The 16,382-nt window shown below is 49.4% G+C and overlaps 1 long non-coding RNA gene across 1 annotated transcript; it reads right to left on the bottom strand.

The window, feature by feature from the left end:
* Window positions 1-4,460: 4,460 nt before the first annotated feature.
* Window positions 4,461-10,620, bottom strand: LOC121829739 (uncharacterized). The gene is made up of 3 exons (XR_006072806.2): window positions 9,567-10,620; window positions 8,874-9,031; window positions 4,461-6,615 (listed from the first exon to the last, which is right to left on the bottom strand). It is a non-coding gene; the product is annotated as an uncharacterized LOC121829739 (long non-coding RNA).
* Between the last annotated feature and the right edge of the window lie 5,762 nt (window positions 10,621-16,382).

Here is a 16,382-nt window from a genome sequence, read left to right as displayed (position 1 = left end):
TGCTGCTGGCAGATGCAAGGCTTGCCTGCAGCTTCTTCTTCCTGTCCAGGCTGCTTCCAGGGACCTCCTCCCCACCTCTCCTCCATGAGGAGACTTCCCACACTCCCTGCCAAAGGAATGGCAGGTGATCTTCTTTTAGGGACCCTGGCTTGGTGGGGAAATGGAAGCCTTCAATCAATTGATGATGTCTGCTTCAAGCCCAGGCTGGGCCTCGGGGTCGGGAGTGTCCTGACGTTTTCAGTGCTGTCCAGTGCCGGGGAGGGGTGTCTGAGAGCGCCCCCACCCCCCGCCCTGGAGCAACGGGAGCTTCCTGTTTTCTCCTTTGCCATTTCTAAGAGGAAGCTCTGTTTGAAGACACCATTTTTATGTTGAAACAGCAAACCCCGGGCTGATCCAGGAACCCTGGAAGGTGCTGGAATTCTGCAGAAGGCCAAGACTGGCATTCCTGAGTGTCTCAGCATTGCCAAGCAAGCATGTTCTTTCCAGACATCCCACATGGAAGGAGGAAATGCCAGCCATCACAGCCGTCACAACCCTCTGGCTCAGGGTTGGGGAGCTGGAGGTTATTACAGAGCGGGTGAGTGGCCTCAACTGTTGGGTTTACCCTTGTGTTTCAACAAAGGCGCAGGCTTTGCATGGGGTTGGGGGTGCTCTGAGCTTGGGGTGTCTTGTTAGAGCCAGGCACAGTTGTCCATGAGAGGTGATTGTGAAGGGAGGCTCTTGTCTGTGTTGTAGCCTTGGCCTCTGCCAATCCCTGGACAGTCCCCACTTTGTCCTACAATGTCTGCCCCTTCTCCTGCCCCCCTCCAATGTAACTGCTCCCCATTCCTTCCAGAGAACATTTTGATTGTCCATGAATGTTTTATTTTTAAATGACATGTATGTTTTGAAATCTAACCCCATTGCTAACCGTTCAATTCCTTTGTTACTCCTCCATCCCTTGCCCTCAAACTTCATATGTGTGCTCTCTCCCCCACCCCAAACCCACTGAGTCCACTTCGTACTGCCTGTGTGTGCATGGGCACAGGGCTATGTACTGAATCACGGGTAGTCACTCAGGGGCTGCATCCTGCCTTCCCTTAGCAGCTATCAGTTGCCAATAGCTCCTTAGATAAGGGTGGGAATTCATGATCCCCTTCCACATCCATGCTGGGATATTGGCTGGCCTGATGTGGTTACAGACCTTGTGCATGTAGTCATAGCCAGTGTAAGTTCACGTGTAAGTTTAGCTGCAGGGGCCTACTCTCTCTGGCTCTTACAGTCTTTCTGCCCCCTCTTCCACTATGATCTTCAAACCCTGTGTGTGTATGTGTGTGTAAGAGTGTGTGTGTATGTGTGTGTATATGTGTGTAAGAGTGTGTGTATGTGTGTATGTGATATGTGTGTATGTGTGTGTAAGAGTGTGTGTGTATGTGTGTGTATATGTGTGTAAGAGTGTGTGTGTATGTGTGTATGTGATATGTGTGTATGTGTGTAAGAGAGTGTGTGAGCCGGGCGATGGTGGCGCGCGCCTTTAATCCCAGCACTCGGGAGGCAGAGCCAGGCATATCTCTGTGAGTTCGAGGCCAGCCTGGGCTACCAAGTGAGTTCCAGGAAAGGTGCAAAGCTACGCAGAGAAACCCTGTCTCGAAAAACCAAAAAAAAAAAAAAAAAAAAAGAGTGTGTGTGTATGTGTGTGTATATGTGTGTAAGAGTATATGTGTATGTGTGTGTGATATGCAGATGTCTCATTCATAGTCAAGCATTCCACGATTTCTAATTCTCTGCACCTTGACCAACTGTAGGTCTCTGCATTAATCTCCATCTACTGCAAAAGAGAAGCCGCTCTAATGAGGGTTGAGAGATGTGTTGACTTGTTGAGGGCCAGGCTGGACCAGGACTTTTCCTGAGGCCTTGATGTCTGGAGAAGGAACTTAGCTCCTTTTCTAAAACCAGGAAGTAATGGCCTGGGTCCAGGGCCTTGGAGTTTTCAGATCCCGAGCACTCAACTTCTCCCCACTCCTTGAAGGGTTATGGTTGTCAGTTCCAAGGCTTGGTCTGTGTGTGATACACTTGAGATATCCTGTGTTCCCTTTGTGCAACCTCGCTTGATTAGCTTCCTGGTTTTCCCCTTGTATGATAGTTTCCTGCTGGTTCTGTCCCAGCTACCCCCGCAACTGTATGTAAGATGCTGTACTTAATAAACTTGCTTAGAATGGCTTCCTGATCCCAAACTTCCCTGTCTTCTTTATTTTCTCATCTCCTGGTCCTTTCTGTCAGTAACCTGTCACTGAAGAATGAGCTGCTGCTCCAGGTCACTAGTTTATGAGTATAAAGATAAGAACTTAGGGGGCAGTCTATCACTATGTCCATTTAGCAGAATAATAGTAGTACATGCTCCCCTAGGGCTTATAACCTAGCCAGTAATGTCTTCTTGGCCCCAAACAGTACCAGGAATGAATTCTGTTTTGTTGAGTGGCCTTCAAATCCAACCAGAAAGTGGTTGGCTGCTACCCTAACCCTCACACCACTATTGCACAAGAAACCGGTTTACACGTAGAATCAGGTTTGTGAATCTGTCATTTCCCCCTTTTTTTTTTTTTAAATTTTTTTTTCAAGACAGAGTTTCTCTGTGTAACAGTCCCAGAACTTGCTTTGTAGGCCAGACTGACCTCAAACTCACAGAGATCCACCTGCCTCTGCTTCCTGAGTGCTGAGATTAAAGGCGTGCGCCACCACTGCCTGGCAAAAGATATTTGCAAATGGTCGCTTCAGTTCTGTGTTTCCTAGACAATCACCATGGACCTAGAGACTTGATAGACCATGGCTAAGGCTTTTTGCCAGGTGGCTTCCTGGTGTCACACCTGTGTTGTTCCAGGAGATCTTTGACACTGGCGGTCCCAGTCTTCAGATACTGTGACTGGCTAGTAGGTTATGGAGGATCAGCCCGGCCCTGTGAGCCTCCACCGATGGCTTAGTGTCCCTCGTGATCATGGATTTGATCTAATATTTGACAGGTCTATAAAATAGAGGCCTTAGCCCTGGGACTCCTGTGCCTGCAGACCGGAGGCTGAGAACAGAGCAAGCTTACCGAGATCTGTAGAGCAAGCTTACCGAGATCTGTAGAGCAAGCTTACCGAGATCTCTAGAGCAAGCTTACCGAGATCTCTAGAGCCACCTGGGGTCCTCTGGGGCCTCAGAAGGCCAGAATTGTCCTAGGATCTGTTCTTCCTCCACCCAGCTTCCCTCTCCTCCCTCCCTTCTTTCCGTCTCTTTTTCTCTCTGTCTGTTTCTCCCTCTCCTTCTTTCTTTCTTTCTTTCTTTCTTTCTTTCTTTCTTTCTTTCTTTCTTTCTTTCTTTCTTTCTTTCTTTCTTTCTTTCTTTCTTTCCTTCCTTCCTTCCTTCCTTCCTTCCTTCCTTCCTTCCTTCCTTCCTTCCTTCCTCTTTCTTTTCTTTCTTTCTTTCTTTCTTTCTTTCTTTCTTTCTTTCTTTCTTTCTTTCTTTCTTTCTTTCTTTCTTTCTCTCTCTCCCTTTCTTTCTTTCTCTCTCTCTCCCTTCCTTCCTTCCTTCCTTCCTTCCTTCCTTCCTTCCTTCCTTCCTTCCTTCCTTCTTTTTTCCTTTTATTTTTTTGAGACAGGGTCTCACTATGTAACCCAGGCTGGCCTCGCGTCCACAGTCCTCCTGCCTCAGTTGCCCAAATTCTGGGCTTGTTAGTATGGCCAGCTGGTTCTATTTCTTCCCTGCTGATGCTGCTGTCTCCCAGTTACATCTCAGCGTCTCTATTGATCGATAGTTTCTGGGCCCAGCTCTTGCTACATAGGCTCCAAGGACCCCTGGCTACGGGAAGAGCTTGTGGTCACACATATCTGGCCCTGCCTTCTGTCTGCACTTGTGGAAAGGCACACTCTGGGGAGTGGGGTGGGTGGGTATGGTAGCCATGTTGACAATCTCAGTTCTCAGGAGGTGGAGGTAGGAGAATCAGGAATCCAAGATCATCCTTAGCTACCTGGTGAGTTTGAGGCCAGCATGGGCAAATGAGACCCTGCCTCAAAAAATAAAAAGAGAGGACAGCATATACCCTAAAGGTATTTTTTGGGGGGAGGTTGAGATAGGGTTTCTATGTGTAACAGCCCTGGCTGTCCTGGAACTCACTCTGTAGACCAGGCTGGTCTTGAACTCACAGAGATCTGCCTGCCTCCTGAGTACTGGGATTAGAGGTGTGAACCACCACTGCCCAACTTCCTAGAGGCACTTGTAAGAGTGCCACCTATGTGTGGGAATGGTTTCAGTGTTGCTCCAGGGAGAGGTAGTCGGAACACTGTGGTGGGTGTTGCACACTCTGCATGAACACACACAGGCGAGGTGCCTGCTAGCCTGTGGGTTTTGAGTGTGAGTCAGTAACTTGGGTTACACCGCTGGGTCGCTCAGCGCGCCCTGCACCAGCTGTCACTCTTCTCCGACTGCAGGCCGTGGGGCATCAACTCCTAAATACATATCCCCTGCTTGATCCATCTATCCATCTGCCATTCACCCACCTATCACCCATATAACCACCCATCATCCATCCATCCATCCATCATCTGTCTTTATTCCTGTTCTATTTCTGGGAAGAGATATCATTCTGTTCCCACAAGCATGAAATAGAGAGTTCCGTGGGAATGTTATGGACTTTTGAAACCTTAAAGCCAATCCCCAAAGACACATCTCCTCCAACAGGACCATGCCTCCTAATCCTTTCCAAACAGTTCACCAACTGTGGATCAAGCATTCAAATATTTGAGCTTTTGGGGGGCATTCTCATTCAAATCACCATGGATGGATGGATGGATGGTATGGGGATTTGAATCAGAATTGCTCCCATAGATTCATATAGTTGAATATTTGTTTCCTATTTGGTGAACTATTTAGGGAGGACTAGGTGTGGCCTTGCTGGAGACAATGTGTCACTAGGCTTTGGGGTTTCAGAAGCTCACACCAGGCTCAGTATCATACTCTCTGCCTCCGGCTTGTAGATCGGATGGCACCATGCCTGTCTGCCTCCTGTCATACTTCCTGTCGTGATGTCCTATGAAGCTGTAAGCAAGCCCTCAACTGAATGCTTTCTTTTATAAGTTGCCTTTGACATGGTTTTTGTCATGGCATTAGAAAAGACATCATTCATCATCCATCCATCTATCAATTTACCATTTACCTACCATACATCCATATATCATCCATCCATCCATCCATCCATCCATCCATCCATCCATCCATCCATCACCCATCAAGTCTTCAGAATTCATCCATCTATCTATCTATCTATCTATCTATCTATCTATCTATCTATCTATCTATCTATCTATCTATCTACCTGCCTACCTACCTACCCATTCATCAAGGAAAATACTACTATAAAGGCAATATAAAAATTCATTACCTACTTGGTGAGGCAGCACACGCCTGGATCCCAGCATTCTGGAGGCAGGCGGATCACTGGTGAGGCTTCAGTCAGGGTTGTTTTTAGTCTATACTGTGGATGACTGGGACCCACTATTCCAGGACTTTCTAAGGAGATACCTCAGGAATTATCCTCTGTGGAAGGCAAGCCTCAGACACTGGATCTCACCTGCCTTCTGGGGACTCACCTTTGAAATGCCTTTGCCTTTCTGTGGAACAGTGGAAGAGAAGCTAGGCAGAAGCAGGGTCCACAAAGTGCAGCCAGGCCAGGAACTGGCCCATGCCTATGTACAGCTGCTGGGTTGAGAAATTGTTGGAGCAAATTGGTGGGCTATGGGGTAGGGATGGAATAAGGGCTGTAAACATCCCCATGATGGCTACTGACTCCTTCCTGCTACACTCCATGTCCTTGGCCTCCCATTGCCTCCTCGGCCACAGAAGTCCCTCTGAGCCAGGACACATAATGTCAAGCAAAGTAGAAAAACTGATGATTCCATCAGCTGATATGCATTTAAATATTCCGTGTCACGTTGGGGGTGCTTCTAGACTAGGATTTGAGCATAAGGCTTAAGGCTCTTGCTTCCAGCGGGATGTCAAGGGAGGCTAGAGATTGTTTCTTGGCAGACTCACAAGCTGAGCCGCTCAGGGTCTTGCCGAGGTCAGACCCAGAGGTGCAAACATCCACCCAGGCTAAATGTGCGGTGCAGATGTGGGGCGACGAGAACATTCCTTTCCGCAGCACAAGCTGTGGCCCTCCACGCCTCCCCCCTCCCCTAGGTAAGTTTATTTTCCTGACTGCTTTTACTAGATAAACTCTGCCTCAGTGTCTGGGAGGGGACTGCTCTCTGTCGAGGGGGCTGAGGGTTGTTACACAGATGAGGACATAAAGTTGCAAAGCCAGCTGTCAGGTTCTAAGACTTCTAAGAGTCCCAGAAAGGATATCTGTCCCCCTGCATCTTTGGGGTCTCATGAAGGGATACATAGATGAACCTGGACAATCCTCTGTCCATTCAGCAGACAGTTACTGAGCGCTCATTAGATGTTCAAGGTACCGATAGACCCGCACACGTGACCTTGGGAGTCCTCTCCGGAGCCTTGCTTAGCAGATATTCTCATCTTCAGATTTGGTCAAAGACATGTGGGTGGAAGTCTCTTCAGTTCCCTGCTCAGGGATCATCACACATCCACAAGTGCTGAAAACTGTAGCAGATGCCAGTCCAGTGTTAGTGGGGGTAGGTTGATAGCGGTTTCCTGTCCCAAGACTGACAGTTTACGTCATCACCGTGTGGCAGCCTGCTTCAAATGCGATATCGCTCCACATGCAGCACAAGGACCCACCCCATCCAGTCCCTGCCTCCAGCCTTTGCACATGGTTGCCGACACTCTTACTTGTTCCACCCACTTTTATTTTACCTTTTAGAGTATTTCATATCTCTGCCTCTACAACCCTTCGCTTCTGCTTTGCTTTATAAACATTGTGTGTATGCGGGTGTAGGTGCACATGTGTGTGTGTGTGCAGGTACATGTGCATGCACACATGTAGGCAGAGGACAAAGGAGAATGTCAAGTGTCATCCTTTGTCTCTCTCGACCTTGTTTATCTTTCATTCACTTATTTTTATTTTGTGTGCATGTGTTTGCACACATGCGTGTCACGGTGCAGGGGCTGAGGACGACTGGGGGTTGGTTTGTCCCTTCTGCCTTGTGAGTCCTGTGGATCAAACTCAAGTGGTGAGGCTTGGAGACAAGCACCTTTACCTGCTGAGCCACCTTGCTGGCTCCTTGTTTCTTTTAAGGACTGTATCACGGAGACCAGGCTGGCTTCGGCCAGGACTCAGGAGGGGTGCTCCTTGTAACTCACCATGGAACATTCTTAGCACATACAGATGGTCTCACCAGGATCCTAGGCTGATTCTGCAGCTCTCTTGGGTGCCAGGCTTCTCCCCTGCAGTGAGCTTGAGATATTCTTCATCTTTGTGGGAACCATGACATTCGGGGACCAAAGAGGGATAGGAAGCCTGGGTGAGGGACTCAAGCTGGGGATGGCTCTCTACTGTGGGGTGGAGCCCACTTCTTAGTCCCTAATTATGGGGCAAGAGAAGAGTCGCATGTGGGCAGGGGCCGGAGGACTGTCTGGGTGTCCACAGGAGTCTGGGAAACGGTAGACGCCAGTGTTGGGGGTGGGGGTGGGTTGAAGAGCAGACTGTGTCTATCCACAGAGAGGACCCCAGGACCTCTGCTGAAAGACCACTCTCTGGTTCCATTCCCTGCTCTACACCCTGAGGGTTACTCTGGTGTCTCTTGTACTCCCCGTCTCCCTCATGAGAGTGTACTCCTGCTAAGACCTAGCTCGCACACTCCCAATCTGCCTGCTTCATAGGGAGCATATGAACATGGAAGGAAGTCTGTAAAATTAATACAGGGATATTCTCACATCTGGGCTAGCCTCTTACCCCTCTTCCTGTTAGGCAAACACCTCAACAAGTTTGTCTGTTTTGAATGTTTTTCTTTTTCTTTTCTTTTCTTTCTTTTTCTTTTTTTCTTTTTTCTTTTTTCTTTTTTCTTTTCTTTTTTTTTGAGACAGAGTTTCTCTGTGTAGCCCTGGCTGCTGTCCTGGAACTCAATCTGTAGACCAGGCTGGCCTCGAACTCACACAGATCGGCTTGTCTCTGCCTTCGGAGTGCTGGGATTAAAGATGTGTGCCACCACTGCCAGGCTGAAAGTTTTATATCATGCAAGACGTGGCCTTCTGTGTCTGGCTTCTTCCTTCAGGGTCAGGGTTCATTCACATGGTAGTGTGGGTCAGCAATGCTCATCTACGCTTTCAGCCTCTCCTGTATGCCCTCTGACCTAGCGGGAGCTGACAAAGCTGGCAGCTCTGGTCTCAAAGCCAGCCTGGGGCTTCTGCCACCTAGACATATCCCAGGTTAGATGTTGCAGTCCTGCACCTGATTTCCAGAAGGTGGTGCTGTCCCCCACTTTATGGATGCAGGTATAAGACTCAGGGAAGCCAGATTTATCCCCAAGCTGGGAGGCAAGAGGAAGCGATGGGGCTTTGGGCCAGCAGTGTAGAAGGGAAAAACAATCAAGAAAATAGAAATGGGTTCAGGTCTCTGCCCAGGCTGTGCACTAAGTTTCGAGGCCTGCTTGGTTTAGAAGAGACTTTTGTTCAGCTCTTGGCTGGGCACCTGTGGGAAGGCCCAGGTTGGACACTGATCAGTGCCCCAGCTTGAGCCCCTCATCCAGGCTTCCTCGGAACTAACTAACTAACCACCTGGGGCTGTTCTCACCCCAGCTCATCCCACTGTTCCCAGGGAGCTGAGGGACATCTCGAGCTCACTGCAAGCGTGAAGCCTTGTACCCAAGCTTCAGAATCACCCTGAGCTTCAGTTTCCTGAGCCTAAAGGCAGATACAGGAGTCTGGACGGCATGGACGGGCTATGAAGAGCTCAGCCATACCTGCTCTGTGACTGAGGTTCCTATGGGGGCTGCAGGCAGGTGCATGGAGAGCAGCTGCAGCTCTGATTCACCCAGGGTACTCAGGCTGGACCCTCCTTGACGGGGGAGAGTGTCGTGGACATTTTGGAGGGCTCTCTCCAGGTCATGGATGGAGAAACCTGTGGGAGGGTGTCACAGAAGGACAATTAGGATTGCTTCAGTGTATACACGGAAAGGGTCGACAACCCAGGTGTGGAGGTGGAGAGGCTCAGCCAGGAACTGTAGGAGGGCAGTTTGGAGGGAGAGCAGCTGTGGACACCTGCATGAGGGGGGACACATTCAACCTTTGGTCTCCTGGCTGTGTCTTTTCTTGTTGTTAGTGTTTTGTTTGGTTGCTTCCAGACAGGATTTTTCTATGTAGCCCTGGCTGTTCTGGAATTTGCTCTGTAGACCAGGCTGACCTCCTCCAATGCAGAGATCTGCCTCCTGCTGTGTCTTAGAGTGACTTCACACCAGGGTGGAGGGAACCTGTCCCACAGGGACAGGGTGCACAGCGCTGACACCCTCTCCCTGAGGTACTGCATCCAGGGTAACTGGAGTTTCACATTTACAAGTGCGGATCTGGAAACAGGCCCTGCAGCTCAGGGGGGGTCCCTGGCTGTTTAGGCCTCCTGGGGACCACTCCTGACTTGTTTTCCCCACCCGCAGGCTCACCTGCTGTTTCTCTCCAGCTTTCTGTCCATCCACACCTGTGCCAAGGTCTCGTCCAGTGGCTACTGTGTGAGGAGGTTCCGGATCCCGGCTGCTTTCCATTCCTGCCTCTTAGGCCCCTGCTTTTCCTCCCCAGGGCCTCAGACTCCACCACAAGTTTAGGTCTGTGAGTCTCCGGGGCTGTATCTGGAGGGCTGGCTGGATTATTCCGGAAGCTGCTGGCTAAATGTTGTAAATTAAAGCAGGGGGCTCTAGGCCCTGTGGTTTATCCCCTTGGCTGCTCTTGGATGGTCAGCTGCAGTATCTGAATTACCCTGGAGGGTGCTTGGATCCAGCTCTGAACATGCATCCACACACACGCAGGTACACAAACATGCAGACGTGTGTCTGAGTCTTCAGGCTGCTGTTTGGCTTTCTTTCTTTCTTTCTTTCTTTCTTTCTTTCTTTCTTTCTTTCTTTCTTTCTTTCTTTCTTTCTTTCTTTCTTTCTTTCTTTTTCTTTTTTTTCTCTTTGGTTTTTGGAGACAGGTTTCTCTGTGTAGCCCTGGCTGTCCTGAAACTCATGCTGTAGACCAGGCTGTTCTCGAACTCATAGAGACCTGCCTGCCTCTGTCTTCTGAGTGCTGGGATTAAAGGCATGCGCCACCACTGTTGGCCTTTTTTTTCTTTTCTGTTTGACTTTCTATTGGGAAGGTCGATTTACCAGAGTAGAGACAGTACCAGACTGTGAGGGCAGACCAGGGTCATCCAGACAGCTCGGAATGTCTCCAGGTGAGGCCCAGGCAGACTGTCCCTGGGTAGGACCCCAGCTTCTGGCAGCCAGGAGGAGGCGGAGCCTGGTGCTGCAGGCAGGTTTCGTCCACACCGGGAAGTCGTTAAAGTGAAAGGGAACCGACAGCCCTTCCCTCCGAAGCTCCGCCAAACACCTCACAGTGTGGCTTTTGTTCAGGGGTCTGGAGTGTAAAATCAGAGTGGCAGGTCTTCGCTGCTCACATAGAGCGTTTCCTGGCTCGCCTTGCCTGTGCCGCTCAAGTGACAGTCTGTAATCCCAAATGTCCCCTCCCCCACCCCTCAACTGTACCTCCAGGTTCATTGCAAGAGGCCCCCGCCCCCAGCTGATTTCTCTCCCCTTTCTTCAGCGGTTGTGAAAGGCTATTTGTGATATACTCTCCTGTGTGGCTGTGATGGCGAGGCTCTCCTGCGCATGCGTGAAGGGCCTTTGTTCAACACGCTGCCCTTTTGGTTTTCAGTGTGGTATAAATAACTTTTCTCTCATTCCCCCAGTCCCATCTTTCACGTTTCTGGTATAAGAGCCACAGTGGCACTGTTTGTTCTGTCTTTGTTCATGGGGCTGGACTGATGCCGCTGCTGATTGTAGCGGGCATTTCCCTTGCTATTTCGGGATGTTTCTATTGCAGTCTTTTTCTTTTTTTTACTTTTACTTTTTCTTTTCTTTTTTATAGTATCTTGTCAAGCAGCCCAGGTGGGTTTCACACTTGCATGCTCCTGTCTCATGTTAATGAGTGCTAGGACCATGGGCACCTAGTGATTGGAAATTTTTATTTTTTAATTAGCATGCAGAATTAATTAGCTAGATGCTCAGGAGGGAAGGACACTTGCTGACGAGCCTGACCTGAATTCAATCCCTGGGACCCACGTGGCAGAAAGAAAGAACGGACCCACTGAAGTTGCCCTCTGACCTCCACACTCGGGCTGAGGCATGTGTTCCCCTCCCCAATAAATACACACAAAACATTGGATTTTATATGGCTTTTTCAATCAAAAGTTGTCTTCACTGACCCCTCTCCTCCACTGCAGTGACTTTTGTGTACGTGTGGTATATATGTGTGTTTGTGCATGTGGTAAGCGTGCATGTAGGTGTGCACTGTACACGGAGGCCAGAGGTTGACACCCATTGTCTTCTTCAGTTGCTCTCCATCTTATATATTAAAAAATATTACATTTTTTAAATCTGTGCAAATGCCTAACATGTGCAGACATCAAAGGACAACTTTTGGGAATTGGGTCTCTCCTTTTACTGTGGGACCATGGGATTGAACTGAGGTCTTTAGGCTTTGTGCCAAGCCTCTTTACCTGCTGAGCCATCTTTCTGGTCCTACCTCATTTATCTATCTGTCTATCTATCTATCTATCTATCTATCTATCTATCTATCTATCTATCTATCTATCTATCTATCTATCTTATATATAATTATGCGTGTATGCCAGAAGAGGGCACCAGATCCCATTATAGATGGTTGTGAGCTATCCTGTAATTGCTGGGAATTGAACTTAGGACTTCTGGAAGAGCAGCCAGTGCTCTTAACCTCTGAGCCATCTCTCCAGCCCCAACCCACCTTATTTTTTTGAGACAGGGTTTTTCACTGAACTTGAAGCTCACTGATTTGGCTAGACTGTCTGGCCAGTGAGTTCTAGGGATCTGCTTGTCTCTGTGCTCAGCACTGTGATTGTAGGCACACACTACCATGTCCAGATCTTTGTGTGTATACCGGGGATTCACACACTACCATGTCCAGATCTTTATGTGCATATTGAGGATTCACACACTGCTATGTCCAGATCTTTATGTACATACTGGAGATTCACACACTACCATGTCAGATCTTTATGTGCACACTGGGGATTCACACACTACCATGTCAGATCTTTATGTGCACACTGGGGACTCACACACTACCATGTCAGATCTTTACGTATACGCTGGGGATGAGCCCAGTTCCTTGTGCTTGTGTGTCAAGCACTTTACCCACTGAACCACTGGCCTTGGAGTTATTTTTATCAAAGAAAGATGAACATTGGTTCCCTAAAACATAGACCTTGGGGTTTTGTTTTGTCGTTTGGAGATGGCTGTTGTGTGTGCCATGGCTCTGCAGAGAGGTTTTAAACTGTCTCGTGGCTCCTCTGATGAGAGCACTCAGACACACGAAAGCATCACTTACAGTTTATGTCATGTATTAGGGCCTCCTAGGGAACTTTCCATGGCTAAGACAGCAGGCAAGGGATTGCGTGCCAGAACATGCTGGATACACTGTGTACCTCTAAGAGATGTCTTGAGCATCATTTGAGGCCTCTGTGGAGTCTGACACTTGTCCAAGACCCTGATGGACTGTGTGGTAATACCAACTTGGTTGTCACCTCTGTGGTCCTCTGGCTTTCTAAAAGGCATAGAGCTTTCCTTTAGCTGAGTGGATCTCATCTAGTTAGGTGATAGCATATATAGAGAGGCCCAAACTTCTCCAAGATGGAGGACTCCCTGGTCAGACAGCCACACAGGGCCTGCAGTGCTCCCAGCCTTGGGAGGTCAGCCTCCCACGTCACAGGCTCATTTCTGCATTTCTTCCTGCGGCTTCTTTCTGTTGTAGAGCTTCACTGACACCAGATGAGGGGACAGGTGGCTGGGGCTTGAAGCGCATGGAGTGGCAACCCAGGTACCCATGTGTGCATGTGTGTAGGGACTGCAGGATGTGCATGCTAACATAGGATCTACAGCCACTCAGTTGTTGCCCTGCAGGTGGATCTGCACCCCAGCAGACACATGCCACAGTGCCTGCCACTACAGCCACAATGGTCCTGAGTAAGGGTGTCTCAGCAGGGGTGAGATCTCTTGGGCAAGCCCCATGTGTATGTGGGGGTCCAAGGGTGGCTCAGGACATTTCACCAGGCTTCTTCCTTATCTCCTTTTGTGTAAGCCAGGGGTAGGTCTCCTTCCCAGGTGAAGGAGGCACTCTACAAGCACTAACTGCTGGTTGCAGGACTGTGAACAGGCTAAGCACCTCCGTGTTTTTAAAGATAGCTTGGGCGGGGAAGGGCTTCCTGAGAAGCATGAGGACTTGTGTTTGGATTCCAGCACCTGTGGAAAGCCAGGCATGATGGCGCATATCTATAATGCCAATGCTGGGGAGGCAGAGATGGGGATCCCAGGGGTTCAGTGGCAAGATAGCAAGCTCTAGGTCGGTGGTTCTCAACCTTCCGGGTGCTGTGATCCTTTAATACAGTTCCTCATGCTGTGATAACTCCCAACCATAAAATTGTTTTCATTGCTACTTCATAACTGTAATTTTGCTCCTGTTAGGAACTGTAATGTAAATACTGTGTTTTCCAATGGTCTTAGGTGAGAGAAGAGAGAGCTGTATGTGCATCCCAGGTCTTAAGGGTCCCCAGCGGCCACGCCCCAGGGGCATGTACTTCAAGGTCATAGGCAGGTGTAACTGTTACCTGCTACCTCACTAGGGGCGGAGCTTCAAGGTCATAGCTAGAACAGCCACCCACTACATCCCTGTGAAAGGGTTGTTTGACCCCCAAAGGGGTGGTGGCCCACAAGTTGAGAACCACTGCTCTAGGTTGAGACCCTGTCTCAAAAAAGAAAAAAAAAGTCAGTTTAAAAATAGTTAAGATGTTGGACCTGCCTGGACTGAGTCTACCAGGGGAGGACTTGCCCTGGAGGAGGTGGGAATGGGGGGTAGGCTGGGAGTAAGGGGAGGGGGTGGGAGGGGGGAGAATAGGGGAACCTGTGGCTGATATGTAGAACTGAATGGTATTGTAAAATAAAAATAAATAAATAAATAAAATAGTTAAGATGATAAATACATTTAAAAACTATTTTAATTTAAATTTTGTATTTTATTTTCTTCTTCTGAGGCAGGGTCCTGTGTAGCTCTGACTGGCTTGGAACTTGCTTTGTAGATCAGGCTGCCTTGAGCTCACAGAGATGCACCTTCCTAGGATTGAAAGGGTGCATCAGCCAGGCGTGGTGGCACATGTCTTGGGAGTCAGAGGCAGATGGATCTCTGAGTTTATCCTGGTCTACACAGAGAGTTCCAGGACAACCAGGTCTACAGGGAGAGAACCCTGTCTCAAACAACAACAACAAAAATCTGCACCACCACATCAGGCCATGTATGGAGTGTGTTATCTGCATCATGTGTACATCATGTGTGCATCATGTGTGCATCTGGTTCCCATAAAGGCCAAAATGGGGAGGGACATCAGATACCCTAGACCTGGAGTTACAGACAGACAGTTGTGAGCCACCCTGTGGGCACTGAGAACCAAACCCAGGTCCTCTGCAAGAGCGGCCAGTGCTCTTAACTGCTGATCCATCTCTCCAACCTCTGGTAAGTACACATTTTAACCAGGATATAAAAAGAAAAAATTTCTTGGATTCACCAGAACTCTGAGCGACAGACGCAAGATCTGGGCCGTAGGTCAGTCAACTGTCTTGTAGGATGGAAGGTGGGGCTGAACACCTATCCCATCAGGACTGTTGAAAACTTCGTTTCTGCCTCACGTCTCTGGCATCTCATCCCCCTCCATCAGCAGCTTCTCTGGGTTGCTGGAAACCTGGCCACTGACACTGGTAGGGCTAAGACTGGTGAAGGATGCTGAAGATTCCTTCAAGAATGTGGTGGCTTCTGATGGGCCAAATGGTTCATCCTGGAGGAGCAGTTCCCCAGAAGATGGCTATGTGTGCCTGGGCTGGAGAGAACCAACCTTTCAAGAGCCACAGACCATACCATGTCCGCTCTGTCTTTCTCAGCACTGTCCCAGCTTTCTGTGGGATTTTCCACCTGGGTCTCCTCAGGCTCATCTGGAGCTACGCCACTTTCTCCCATTCCAGAACCTCCAGGTGCCTCCAAGAGTCGGACCAGGTGGAAGAACCCACAGACATGGAGCTCCAGCACCCTGTGCTCAGAGAAGGTGGGAGATAAGGAGATAAGAACACCTGGGAAGGGCCATGGGTGGCCGAGTTCCGGATGGGAATGCCGGAAGATGCCGGGAAGATAAAGCTGCTGGTTTTCCAGCTGGAGTTCATGCTGGGGCAGGATGGGATGGGTCTTCACGAGCACACTCCGAGGGGACTTCCAGTTAGAGCCTGGCAATTAGCAGATACCCACTGTGGCCACGTGAGCCCTCGGCCCTTGAGCTGGAGTGTGAGTGTGCAGCCTGCAGAAAGGCTTGGGAGGCTGTGAGCAGTGACCAAAGCTTGGGGCTTGGAGGCAGAGGTGGTGAGGAGGTGGCTGGACACCTGTGCAGCTTTTGACTAAAAGGCAGTGCAGACCTTGCCTGATCCCCAAAGACAGCTTCGCCCATTGTTCAAGAGAGAGTGTGAAAGCAAACAAACAGAAAACCAACATCAAACACGCCTGGAGTCCCGGGGGGGATTTTGTTCCCAACCTTCATTCTGGATTAATTTGTTTTGAAGTCCTCAGCTGCGGTGTGTGCTTGTGTGAGCAAAGAGACAAAGAAAGAAGAGAGTGTGCCCCTTACAGGACCTGTCACCAGTCTGATGACGCTTCCCTCTGTGTCTTGAGGGTATCCCTGGCTTCTGCCAAGGAGGGCCACGGGGAGGTAATTGGGCCGCCCCATCCTCGCTCCCGTCAGGGCTCGTGCTGGGGTTGAGCTCACCTGCACATTTGAGAGTGTCCTTATTAACAAGAATGATTGCAGTGAGCTAAACGGGAGAATAGGAGCGCTCTGGCCCCCATTTCGGCTGCTTTGAGGCCATCTTCTTCTTAGTCAGTTTGATTATAACACTGGCAGTGTTTTCCTGGCTGCCCTGTCAGCTTCCTGCTCCTGGAAGGTTCGAGGTCGACACTGGGGTAACTTTGCCCTCTGCCCAAAGACAGAAGGGGCAGACCACACGTACCATACCTTATGTCGGTAAATGGCCATGTGATGGTTGAATTCGCTGAGAAGCCACCTCCTGACTGACAGAGAACATCAAAACAGCCCAAGAATAAAAATCTGGGTCCTTGAAGACAGCTACTGGAAAGTAGGCCACTTCCAAAGCTCATGACTA

The sequence above is a fragment of the Peromyscus maniculatus genome, chromosome 5, assembly GCF_049852395.1.
Source record: "Peromyscus maniculatus bairdii isolate BWxNUB_F1_BW_parent chromosome 5, HU_Pman_BW_mat_3.1, whole genome shotgun sequence".
NCBI lineage: Eukaryota > Metazoa > Chordata > Mammalia > Rodentia > Cricetidae > Peromyscus > Peromyscus maniculatus.
This window is presented reverse-complemented; position numbering and strand designations above follow the sequence as displayed.